The sequence below is a fragment of the Lithobates pipiens genome, unplaced genomic scaffold (assembly GCF_037356315.1).
Source record: "Lithobates pipiens isolate NorthernLeopardFrog02 unplaced genomic scaffold, aLitPip1_a1.2 Scaffold_8, whole genome shotgun sequence".
Taxonomy (NCBI): Eukaryota; Metazoa; Chordata; class Amphibia; order Anura; family Ranidae; genus Lithobates; species Lithobates pipiens.
The window spans coordinates 32,252,531-32,265,464 of NW_027507903.1; the positions used below are offsets into that span (position 1 = coordinate 32,252,531).

The 12,934-nt window shown below is 43.9% G+C and overlaps 1 protein-coding gene across 1 annotated transcript in view; it reads right to left on the reverse strand.

The window, feature by feature from the left end:
• Positions 1-531: 531 nt before the first annotated feature.
• The window catches only part of KLHL25 (kelch like family member 25), a 108,377-nt gene continuing 95,974 nt past the window's right edge, over positions 532-12,934 (reverse strand). The window contains exon 4 of the mRNA XM_077472001.1: positions 532-4,653. The gene's annotated coding sequence lies outside the window, so the exon portion shown is untranslated. The remainder of the gene's footprint in view (positions 4,654-12,934) is intronic.

Consider the following 12,934-nt stretch of genomic DNA (forward strand, 5'->3'; position numbering starts at 1 on the left):
TCTATCCCCCCCCCCCCTTGCTCTACTCTGTTCTAGTTTTCAAACAAACATTCTTTATCCCACTTTGTTCTTCTCTTGTTCAGATAGCCACCAGGGACAGTGTCCCTCCCTGTGCTTAGACATGCTACCCTATTTTCTGACCTTCTGGCACTATGACATCAGCCTCAGTCTGCCACACTTTTTTTATTTTTATTTTTTATGTATACTGGTGTCTTATGGTTTAGCCCATGTTCATATGATATCATCTTTGCAGTCTATGTTCTATATTCAGGACCAAAGTTCCACATACGCCATTTCATTGTACCTTGATGGCTATCTTTGCATCTTTCTAAAGTATGATATACTGTGATGTATTGTTTATTGCTTTTGTTTCAATAAACAAACTGAAGAAAGAAGCCCAATGACCATGTGAATCTACAGTAAATTGGACCAAAACTATTCTAGACAAAACTATTTTTCCTATTTTCATTAGTACAGGAAAAATCAAATATCCATACAGAGTATGTAAGTCATGAACTAAACAAACAACAGTTTGGACATGAATGTAATATTTATTAGTGAGTGCAGTTTTAATAAAATTTACATTACAACTAGTAAGCTATTAAAAATGACCACCATTGTTTGGTCTTTTTGTGTGTTCAATGTAAACTTGCACACCATTCATCATAATCAAGTAATCTTGATTAATCTTAATTATTAAAGTTTTTTTGTGCTGTCATATTGGCATTAACATGTAATTTTATTCATTGATTCAGAAAACTAGTTTTCAGACACAACACCAAAACAGAATGTCAAAGGAAGCCCATACCGTCAATAGAGCTGTGAAGGAGGTGATGCAGAGATTGTATGAAAGACAATATTTCTCTATTAATGACTAGAGAATAAAAAAGTACTCAACGCAGAGGTGCCATATTGGTGGCATTATACAAGAGAAACTTGTGACATTAGGGCATTGTGTCTCAGTGATGGATCCGGTTCCTCCAGTAACAAAAGGCCGAACATTATATAGGCACTGAGTGTATCTATAAGTACCATGTGCTTTACATATAAAGTAGACCTGGAAGCAACCAACATAAGTGCTGAATATCAATTAAAAAAAAAAAAAAAAAAAAATAAAAAAGGCCTGAGAGGGTTTGGTGTCCTTACCTTTGGTTTTACTTGGAGATTTTTTGAACTAGAGTTCTAATTAGAACAGGGTTTCTCAACCAGGTTTCCATGGAACCCCAGAGTTCTTCCAGAGATTCCTTGATCAATGAGCAATTTCAATGAGCAATCTCTCACATAAGTTTCCACTGACACCATTGATCTTTTTAGCTATCTGTAATGGGGGTAATTCTGCCCAATGACGACAAGTGTAAGGAGCATTTTTCCCCATGTCCATCATGCTTGTGTATCATGAGTTGTAGATATAGTAATTTTTAGCAGGGGTTCCCAAAAAGTTATTTCAAGGGCTTCTCTGTGTTGAAAAGTTTGAGAAAGGCTGGGTTAAGGGGTCACATTAACATGTGTAAGGTTATTTTTATTTTTTTTACAGCTATCACTGGCCAAATGTGTTACAGAACAGTTAATCTCCATCCAGAAAGGTGACGTTCAATCTGCAGAGGCATAGAAAGTTCTAATTTTCCCAAATTATGTGATTTAAACTGAACCGGTCCATTTCCCAAAAGTAGTTCATTGGTGGTACCAGGTTTTGTGTATTCGTACGTTAAGCTCTCTTGATCCAAAACAGTTGTCCCCAAAAGATCCAAGTTACTTTGCATAGGGAATTTCATCCTTTTTTTAAATTAGTTGACAGTGAAGCTTCATAAACTTTTGTGTCTATGTTCTGCTTGGTAACATTGTGATATTATCATTGCCAATTCTCAGATCATAAGACAGAACCATGTGCCTTTGGTTATGGCCTCTGGAAACTGGTTGACCACATGATCACTTTCTCAGGAAGCCATGCCCCAAGCAAGGTGGTGGCACCCAAATGGGAATAAATTGGGTCTTAGGGAACAAATTGAACAATTTCAAAGAAGTACAATGCATAAATGAGCTCAAGGTAGCTTAGTTCGAGGATATTTGGTATTGTATTTAAAGAAAACCCATCATAAGATAAACATGAAGGCTGCTACTGCTGGCCCCTCCTAAGTATGCATAGGTAAGGACAACTGGCTTTTCTGCAAATTTCCTGATTGACATACTTCTTTCAGGTCAGCATAACAAACATATCTGTGTCTGCTTTGCATTATCAAAAATTGTCAATGTTGTAATACATAGTATTTATTACCAATCATGTACCATTGGGCCTTTACAGTATCCATTGTGCCCAGTTAGAAATGCCAAGCTTATATGGGTTGCCATGATCCATCTCCACCCATACAGAACATTCTGTCCATACAAGCATTCTTCCAAGACCAGCTCGTGGCAAGCGGGCAAAACATCAATGAACAGCATGACTTCCTCAAAGAGCTGCACAGACAAGACTGGCAACTGAAGATGAATTCCAGGCATGGTATATATGTACATAGTTACATTGGTCCAGCTTGGCCCAATGTAACTATGTATATCGGATACCTGCCCAATGGCCCTGGAAGTTGGAAAACACTGAAGTACACATCGCTACTATTTTCACTTGCATACGAGTCCCTTCATTAGAGATCAGCCTGATCCACTGCACTAAAATGATCTCCACTAGTTTCTGGGGCTGTGCGAGTGTCTGCTCCGCTGCTTAATGAATACAGGAGGTCGGCCACTCAGCACTGGCGCCATTCAGAGAATGTTGTGCATTTTCTGAATGAATGCAAAGCATTCTCTGATTGAACAAGGTGGAGAGTGTGACATCCACCACCCCGCCTCATCCAATCAGAAAATACAAAGCACTCTCTGAATGATGCTCATGTCGAGTGGTCAACCTCCTGTGTTCACAATGCAATTAGGCCGGCTGCTTGGCTCAGAACCCATGTGGAGATCACTGGAGTAGCGGTGTCCAGTTGTCCAGGAGCATCGGTCAGGTATGGAATATGCGTAGCTACATTGGTCCAACTTGGCTATGTAACTATGCAAAAATATACAATGTAAAAATATACTATGGGGTTGAGTTACTAAAACTGGTGCGCTTGGAATCTGGTGCAGCTGTGCATGGTAGCCAATCAGTTTCTAGCTAAACCACTTCAGCCCTGGAATGTTTTGCCCCCTTAATGACCAGGCCATTTTTTTGCGATACGGCACTGCGTTACTTTAAGGTCATGCGACGCTGTACCCAAACTTATTGTTTTTTTTTATTTAACTAGTAATGGAGGTGGTCAGTGATTTTTAGTGGGACTGCGACATTGTGGTAGACAAATTGGACACCTGACACTTTTGGGACCCAGTGACATTATTACAGTGAGCAGTGCTACTTATATGCATGTTACTGTACTAATTATACTGGCAGGGAAGGGGTTAACATCAGGGGCGATCAAAGGGTTAACTCCGTTCCTTATGAGTGTTTGCTTACTGTGGGTGGGCTGCTCTGACTGAAGACAAAGATCGGTGTTCCTGCTCAGCAGGAACACAAGATCTTCATCTTCTACTCTGTCAGAACGGCGATCTGGAGGAAGAAATTGGTGGCTGCACACCAAAGTAGCAAAAAGTCCCATTTCATTAACAATTTCATTTGGTAATGAATAAGCACAATGTAACTGTGTGAAACGCGTCTATCTGCTACCATCCTGTAGTGTCATATCATGTTTTATTGAAGAGAAATAATGGGACTTTTTGCTACTTCGGTGTGCAGCCACCAATTTCTTCCTCCATATCCTTTGCACGGCAGGCGAGCCGAGGCTTGCACCCATGGGAGAAGTCCTCTCCGTAGATCACGTGCAATCACTCACCTAGAGCGTTTTTTTTCTTTCCTATAGAACGGCGATCTGCCTTGTTTACATAGGCAGATCGCTGCTCTGGGTGGCCAGCGGTCCCGCCGATGGGCATCCCCCGTGGCCAATCGGTGCGCAACCGTGCCCCCCAGTGGCTATTTCACAAAACGACGTACGGGTACATGGTTTTGCACAATAGAGCTGACCAGCCGCAGTAAATATGCAGTAGGCAAGTAGTTAAGATTGTTCAATCAAACTTTGAAAATGAAACCTGGAAGCTGCACTAGATTTTCCACCTTTCAGTTTAAGCAAATAACCCCGTGTCTGGAATTCTTCTTTAATACCATTTGCAAGCTTTATTAATTTACTATTGTGCCTTAGCCACTAAAATGTGTCAAGGATAGGAGGTTGGAAAGCACAAATGTAGAGAAGTGGAAGCTTTAGAAGTAGGGGAATCGTCCTTCAAAAATGAATATATACGTTTAACTATCAGAGCCTTCAATGTGCAGTTAAGACTAATGTAATTACCTTTCTAGGCAGTTAGTTATGAAGACCTCTGCAATCACTCAACAGAAATAACGTGAATCCTTAATCTGCAGTGACTTTCCACTCATCAGTACAGTGGAGACCTACACAAAGCTGTTCAACATACACACAACACATCTGCCGGTCCTGTGAGCTCTTATTTTGCCACTCAAGTTGCAGAAACATAAGATCGTCTCAAACCCCAGCAGGCTTTTTCATAGTCATGACAATGGCCGCTCTGTATCTTGAAACGGAGACGTTGAATGCAGCATTCAGAGCCAGGACACATCTGTGAGGAAGAGGGGAAAAAAGAAAACATTTTAAAGCCTCGGAGTTTATTGTGTTCCGAGTGTGGGGAGGACATCTGCTCAACAAATACATGTTATGAAGTGAAATTTTATTTCATGACCTGCCAGACCTTCTGGGGCAAAACCCATATTGTTACAAAAGCAGAAAATGTATGAAAAAGCCTGTTAAGACCACAAAGCTGCTACAAATTAGGAGACAAAAAAGTTATGGCAGGCAATAAGTGGAGAAAACAGGAAACAGATTGAGCTTTGATTGATCATGTATACTGGAGTAACTCATAACTAATACATTGAGAGGTATCTGACTGACGAGGGTCCATGTGTTAGTTCCTGTAGTATTAGAGAAAACATACACTAGATTGTCAAAAATATTTGGGCATGTGCCTTCACACACACACACACACTTTAATGGCATCCCAGTCTTAGTCCGTAGTGTTCAATATCGAGTTGGCCAACCCTTTGCTGCTATAACAGCCTCAACGCTTCTGGGAAGGCTATCCACCAGCTTTAGCAGTGTGTCTATGGGAATGTTTGACCATTCTTCCAGAAGTCCACTTGTGAGGTCAGGAACTTATGTAGATGAGAAGGCCTGGCTCAGCGCCTGCGCTTAAATTCATCCCAAATGTGCTTTCATGGGTGCGCAGTCATGTTGGAACAGGAAGGGATCATCCCCAAACTGCTCCCACAATGTTCGGAGCATGAAATTGTCCAAAATGTTTTGGTATGCTGACGCCTTAAGAGTTCCCTTCTATAGAACCAAGAGGACAAGCCCTACCCCTGAAAAACAACCCCACACCATAATCCCCATTCCACCAAATGATTTGGACCACTGCACAAAGCAAGGTCCATAAAGACTGAGTGAGTTTGGGGTGGAGGAACTTGACTGGCCTGCACAGAGCCCTGACCTCACCCCAATAGAACACCTTTGGGAAGAAAGAGTGGCGATCGTGAGCCAGGCCTTCTTGTCCAAAATCAGTGCCTGACCTCACAAATGCACTTCTGGAAAGAATGGTCAAACATTCCCATAGACACACTCCCAGAAGAGTTCAGGCTGTTATAGCTGCAAAGGGTGGACCACCTCAATATTGAACCCTACGGACGAAGACTGGGATGCCATTAAAGTTCATGTGCGTGTAAAGGCAGGCATCTCAATACTTTTGACAATATAGTGTATGTGTATAGCAAGTGCATGCGGGTATAAACCGTGCCTTTTTAATGTTTGAAATATAAAAGCCTATACCTCCTAGTATCTCCAGCACTTGCTGATAGTAATAAAGAGTTTGCCATCTTCTGTTGAAAAAGCAATGGCACGGGGGGGGGGGGCTTATTTCTTTTGTCTGGGAGCACTGGATCGGATGGCAAGGGTATGGTACAGTTCTCTCTTAGCCAACTTTTAGATAGATAAATGTACTGGCAGCATACATAATCAGGAGCTACAGACCAAACACAAATAAGGATCTGTAACAAAGAATTTTAAAATTGCTAAAATGTACGAGGGGTGTTCAAGTCAAACCGGGACTTTTCATTTTACAGGTATAAAAAGGGATGCTAGCGTGGCGGTAATAAATGCAGTAGTAAGTGGCAAGTGTGTGCTATTACTGACAGGAGACGCACATGTCAGGGGCCAGTCCAGAGACCGTTAATCAAGATGGCAGACAACAGTGTTAGTGCCTGCAAGGAACAGCATGTGGTAATGAAGGTGTAAATGAAGGATATCTACAGAAGACTTCAAGCACAGTACGGTGATGAGATACTCAGCCGCAGTAAGACATTGCAATGGTGTAGTAGTCAGTGACGATCCTGGCCATGGTGGTTCCCAGCCCATAGCAGTCATTCCTGTGAACATTCAGCATGTAGAACGTCTGATCCTGGACAATCGATGCATAACCTGATGAGTCTTTCTGTGGGAACGGTGAACACAATCTTCAGGAAAATTAGCATTTTTTGAAACGCTAGCGCACGCTGGGTACAAAGACAGCGCTCTGCTTTTGACCTACAGAAAAGAGTTGAAGTCTGCTCTGCACTGAGTTGAAGGGGTGTTTTGACATGGAAGACCAGGATCACATTATTACATGTGAGGAAACCTGGGCACATCATTTCACTTCGTGCATGGTTCAGGCGTACTGACAAATATTTCTGTGCCAAAGTTTTCCAGGCATTAAACACAGAGAGAAGTGTATAAATGTAGCAAGGGAACATGTTAAAAAAATAAATGCAGTTTCCACCCATTGAAATTTGTTTTTATGAAATAAACTAAAAAAAGTCCCGGTTTGACTTGAACAAGTTTTTCTCCTCAAAACTGGAGTTTGCATAGATTCCCCATTTCAGTTTCACTTTTCAATATGTCGCAGGAGGAAGTACAAGGGGATTAATGTAAGGGACACCCTTCGTATGAAGGGTGTCACTTAGCAGTGAGATCTAAGCAGTCTTTGACAAGGAACCCCAAAGGTTGATCCTGCTGTTTTTTTAACATAATTTAAAAGACCAAGCTGTGCTGCAAAAGGGCCAGTTAGAGAGTTGAGATATACAATAAATAGGGTGTGCCTACACTGGTTGTCAAGCGTCTATGGTAGTAAGCCCTTGCTGATCACCAACTTGGGGTTCCCCAGGGTGTGGGGCTCCAAGCCCCACCCTGCTTCCTCACCAGAGTCTCTGATGATGGGGATGGACTTGCAGCAAGCTGGAACCAGGTTGCGGCCCCCCAGGTACAGCCAGCTGAGGATGCAGAGTCCACTTATGTGTGCAGAGTACAAACGTCAGGAAACAACAGGAAATCCAGAAGACAAGCCGAGGTCAGGCTGGGGAGCAAAAAATAGGATTTTTATAACAGCATGCCTGTAAAAATCCTTTTCTTTGAAGTACATCACGGGACAGAGCCATATTAGTTACTATGTGGGTTAAAGGCCACCTTTAGGTGATGGACACTGCCACGCCCTAAGACAAAAGGTGCATTCCCTATATAACTCCTCCCACTGCTGGGAGTTCCTCAGTTTTGTAGCAAAGCGATACACGTGTATACCAAAGAAGGGAGGGACCTCTGTGTCCTGTGATGTACTTCAAAGAAAAGGATTTTACAGGTAAGCGGTTATAAAAATCCTATGTTCTTATCGTACATCACATGACACAGAGCTATAGTAGTTACTATGTGGGATGTCCCATAGCAATGGCAACTGAAGGGAGGAAGACACAACAAAAGTAGGGCACCAAGAGACTAGAGGACTTATACTGCAGTCTGCAGTACACTGCGCCCAAAGGCGATAGCCTCATGATCTTTTACATCTACTTGATAGAATCTGGTAAATGTATGGACCGAAGACCAAGTTGTGGCCTTGCAAATCTGAGCCATGGAGGCTTGGTGACGCACTGTCCAAGAAGCACTAACAGCCCTGGTGGAGTGCGGTTTAATATGAAAAGGAGGAATTTTCCTCTTTAAACCATAAGCTTAATCAATCACTTGAATCCATTTAGCAATAGTAGATTTCGATGCTGCCTGTCCTCTTTTAGGACCATCTGGCAACACAAACAAAACATCTGTTTTATGAATCTGAGCAGTCACTTTCAAATAGACCTTGACCGCTCTCATCCCATCAAGAGAATGTAGTGACTTTTCTTCCACAGAACGAGGTTCTGGAAAAAGTTAAGGCAGAAAAATATCCTGGTTTAAATGAAAACCCGACACTTACCTTTGGTAGGAAATTAGGATGAGGTCGTAATGCGATCTTATCCTATGAATAATCAAATATGGCTCTTTACAAGAAAGAGCAGCCAACTCCGATACTCTTCTTGCAGAAAATAGGGCAACCAAGAAAATTTTTTTCCTCATCAAGAGGACCAAGGGAATATCTCAAATTTGCTCAAAAGGCTATTTTTGTAAAGCGACAGGACTAAATTTAAAGCGGAGGTCCACCCTAAAATGGACCTCCGCTCATCGGAATCCCCCCCCCTCCGGCGCCACAATCGGCACCTTTCAGGGGGGAGGGGGGTGCAGTTACCTGGATAATCCAGGTAACTGCACCCACTTCCGGGCTAGCTCTCTGCGGAAAGGGGCGTACGTTACGCCCCTTTCCGCAAGCGCCCGCCCCCTTCAGCAAGTGCCCCGCTGCCTGCTGGGAAACACACAGCTCCCAGAGGCAGCGGGGACCGTCCGGATTGCGCCGCGCGGCTCGCGCATGCGCAGTAGGGAACCGGGAAATGAAGCCGAAAGGCTCCATTTCCTGATTCCCATACCCAAGATGGCGGCGGCAGGACCCGCCAGACGAGCGAGCGATCGGCTTCGGGTGCCGACATCGCGGGCGCGCTGGACAGGTAAGTGTCACTATTTAAAAGTCAGCAGCTGCAGTATTTGTAGCTGCTGGCTTTTAAATAAAAAAAAAAAAACGCGGAGTCCCGGTGGACTCCCGCTTTAAGTCCCAAGGGTTCAGGCGTGACCTAACTAACTGGGGAGTTAATCTGCATTACCCCCTGAATAAAGACACGAACCAGAGAGTGTGAAGCAAGTGGACATTGACAAAATACTGATAAGGCCAGCACCTGGCCCTTGACAGTACTCAAGGCCAGCTTAATTTCTAATCCCAAGTGTGACTTCAAGGATCCTACCTATGACATAGTTTCTGGGGTGCCAACCCCTGGATTCACACCAGGAGACATACGCTTTCCAGACTCTACAGTATAGGACTCTGGAGGCCGGCTTTCTAGCATTAACCAAAGTAGAAACTACTGAAGCCGACAGCCCACGGTCCTTTAGAATGTGGGTCTCAATAGTCAAACCATTAAATTTAGCGTTTGTAAGGTAGGATGGAATACCGGACCTTGCGAGAGAAGGTCTGGTCACAGTGGTAGGGTCCCCTACAGCCATTTTTATGATCTCTGCAAACCAAGATCTCCTGGGCCACATGAATCACCTCCTTCCCTTCTTGCTTGATTCTGCAAAGATGCGGAAGCAGCTGAACCGGAGGGAATGCATAGATCAGTGAAAACTGATCCCACGGAAAGAACAAGGCATCAGTTCTGCATGCCATCGGATCCCTTGTCCTTGACACAACATTGTCAATCTTGTTGTTGTACCTGGACACAAACATATCCACGTCTGGAAATCCCCATTTTTGACATATTGAAAGAAAGGTGTCGGGATGAAGGGACCGTTCTCCCGGGAGCAATTGTTAGCAACTCAAGTAGTCCACCTGCCAATTCTCTATCCCTGGAATGAAAATTGCTGATAGGCAAGGAATGTTGCTTTCTGCCCAAGAAAGAATATGATTCTCCTCTCTGGGCCGCACGACTTCTTGTGTCCCCTTGGTGATTGATATAGGCCACCACTGTGGCATTGTCAGATTGAATTCTGACAGGACAATTCTGTAGTCTGAGCGTCCAGGCTTCCAGGGCCAGGCATACTGCCCGAATCTCTAGAATATTGATGGGCAAGATCCTCTCTGATATGGACCATTTCCCTTGGACAGACGCTTCTTGCATGACTGCTCCCCAGCCCAGAAGGCTGGCATCTGTTACGACCTTCCAGGTAACTGGTAGAAAGGATTTCCCTTTTTGAAGATTCTTGGATATCAACCACCAATTGAGGCTCCGACAAACATTGGGGGGGATGAACGCATTGGGAAGTCCAGAGCTTGACTCTTCTTGGTCCAAGTTGACAGGATACTGTTTTACAGTATTCTTGAATGAAACTGTGCATAAGGAATGGCCTCGAAAGAAGCCACCATCTTTCCCAACAAATTTCATGCAAAGTCAAATAGAAGGATTCTTCTTTGTTTTGACCAACTGAATCAGTTCCTTTTTGGAACTGATCATTTCCTGGGGCAGAAACACCCTCTTCTGAGCTGTATCTATGATTAGCCCCAAGTACTGCAATCGCCTTGATGGTTTTAAGGATGATTTCTCTAGGTGGAGAATCCAGCCTAGGTTTTCCCAGGTAGCTGACTGCGGTGACCAAAGTTTGGTTTAAGCAGGCTACTGATTGAGCTATCAAGAGTAGATCGTCTAAGTAGGCTAGTATTGTTAAACCTTGAGCCCTTAAACTGGCTAAAGGAGGAGCCAGGACCTTGGTAACACTCGAGGTGCAGTAGCTAGATCGAAAGGCAGAGCTACAAACTGAAAATGAAGATTTTCTATCGCAAAGCGTAGACATTTCTGGTGAGCGGGGAAAATCGTCATATGGAGTTAAGCATCCTTGATGTCGATTGATGCCAGAAGTTCTCCCCCTTGTAGGATGAAGACTAGTGACCGTATTGACTCCATGCGGAAAGAGCAGATATTCAAAAACCGGTTTAGATCTTTGAGACCTAAAATGGGTCTGACATCCCCGTTTGGTTTTGGAACCGTGAATAGGTTTGAATGAAGCCCCAAACCTTGCTCATCCAAGGGGACAAGAGATGATTCAAAGCTAGAAAGAGAGACTTCTTTTTCATTGGATCTCTCGGAACGTTTGATTTGAGAAAACTAGGAGACGGGAACTCTCGGAACTCTTGACATTGTTCTTGCCAGACCCTTGAAAAGTGTAAAAGCCTACCCCCCCACTCGAGCGAGTGGGGGGTAGGCATGACCTAACTAAGGAGGCTTTAGTATTCCGTTTTCTGGGTTTCTTCCCCCAGGTCCTCTTTTGACCCTGGGACTAACCCTGAGGTTTACCTCTTGAACCAGACGGTGGAGGCCGTCGTGACTGCCTGGAGGCTGATGCCCTTGGCACTGGAGAAGCACGTTTAAAAGAAAAACGCTTAAACTTTTTTTTTTAACCAGTAAAAGGGAACTTTTCCCATTAGAAATTCTTTGGATATACTTATCCAGATCATCTCCAAAACAACCAACCATTCACCATGAAAAGAGAAACTGGCCCAGAGCTTTTTGCATGGCAATTCAGCTGACCAATTTTTCAACCATAGGATTTTACGCACATGTACCAGCCCTAGCTGGAGAAAAGAATCTTTCATAGCGTCTACCATAAAACACAATGCTTCCAATATTCCTTCCAAATGCTGGGCCTTCTGATCAGGAATAATGTTGAGTACTTCTATAAACTGGTCCATTAAGGACTGAGATACTCCGATCGCTGCCAGCGCAGGTTGAACGAATGAACCCCGAAAACTTGTTTTTAAAATGGAACTCCAACTTCTTATCCATTGGATCTTTTAGCATATGAGTATTGTCTACTGAACAAGTCAGGTTTTTATTTACAGAGGATATAGCAGCGTCAATTGCTGGAATTCCCCATTTCTTATAAAACTTTTCCTCTATAGGATAAAGTATTGAAAACTTTTTTGGAGGAAAAAAACGTTTATCTGGGTGCTCCCATTCAGAATACATTAGCTTCCTTAGCCATGAATGGATAGGAAAAGAATGAACAGATTGGGAAAGCTTTAGTAAACCCAAACCAGAAGTGGGCTCATCGACTGACTGCGCTATTGGCAGTAAAAATGTGGAGCGTACCAATTCAGTGAAATTGGACCAACAACCTTTCCGGTGAACCTGATACTTCCATATCAGGTTCTTCAGAAGAGGAGACATCAGCCTCTTCCTGGTCCTTTGAAAGTAAATTATCATCTCTCGCTCCTTGTTCTTCAGCATGAGGGTCCTGAGCAATGGACGGGAACCTGCTGCGCTTAGTCCCACTCTGGGATGCAATTAAAGCATCAACTTTTTGCTCCAAGCATAAAATGGATGAAGAAAAAACCTCCTTAGTAATATACAAAGGGGCTGCAGTGTTAAGAGCACCTGCAACACTTGCCCTTCCTGATGGTTCACTCTGACCAGCCATATTACTCTCAGGGGGAGGATGCCATCTTTACGGGGATGGCTCTAGGCTTCCGTGTGACTGTAGTAGTCTTTCCAGGGCCCTTTTTTGAGGAGTTTTTCACCCCCTTCTGACCATAGCCTGATGCACAAAGCAGAGGTACTACCAGAAGGAATGCATCCACTGCTTGAGCAATACTCCAGCTCTGCTGCTGCTATTAATGCTCAGCCTGGTGCAGTAGTAAATGTGTCAAAGCAAATGCATGTGTCCCCAAACCTCTTGTAAGCCACCTTTGCTCGTGTCCCTCCTGCAGCATGAAACAGCCCAAATGGTGCATCGGAGGACAACAATGCCATGCTAAGCCCCACCCCCGTCACCTATGGCCCTTCCACTCTTTAAATAGAGCTCTTTCCTGCGCTCCTGATCCTATAGGATCCCAGGGAGGAAAGGAGGAATGGCAAGGGGGCAAGGGGGCCTGGAAGCCGCCGAGCGGCGTGCCGTTTGTGCCTTTTTTATTTCTGGTG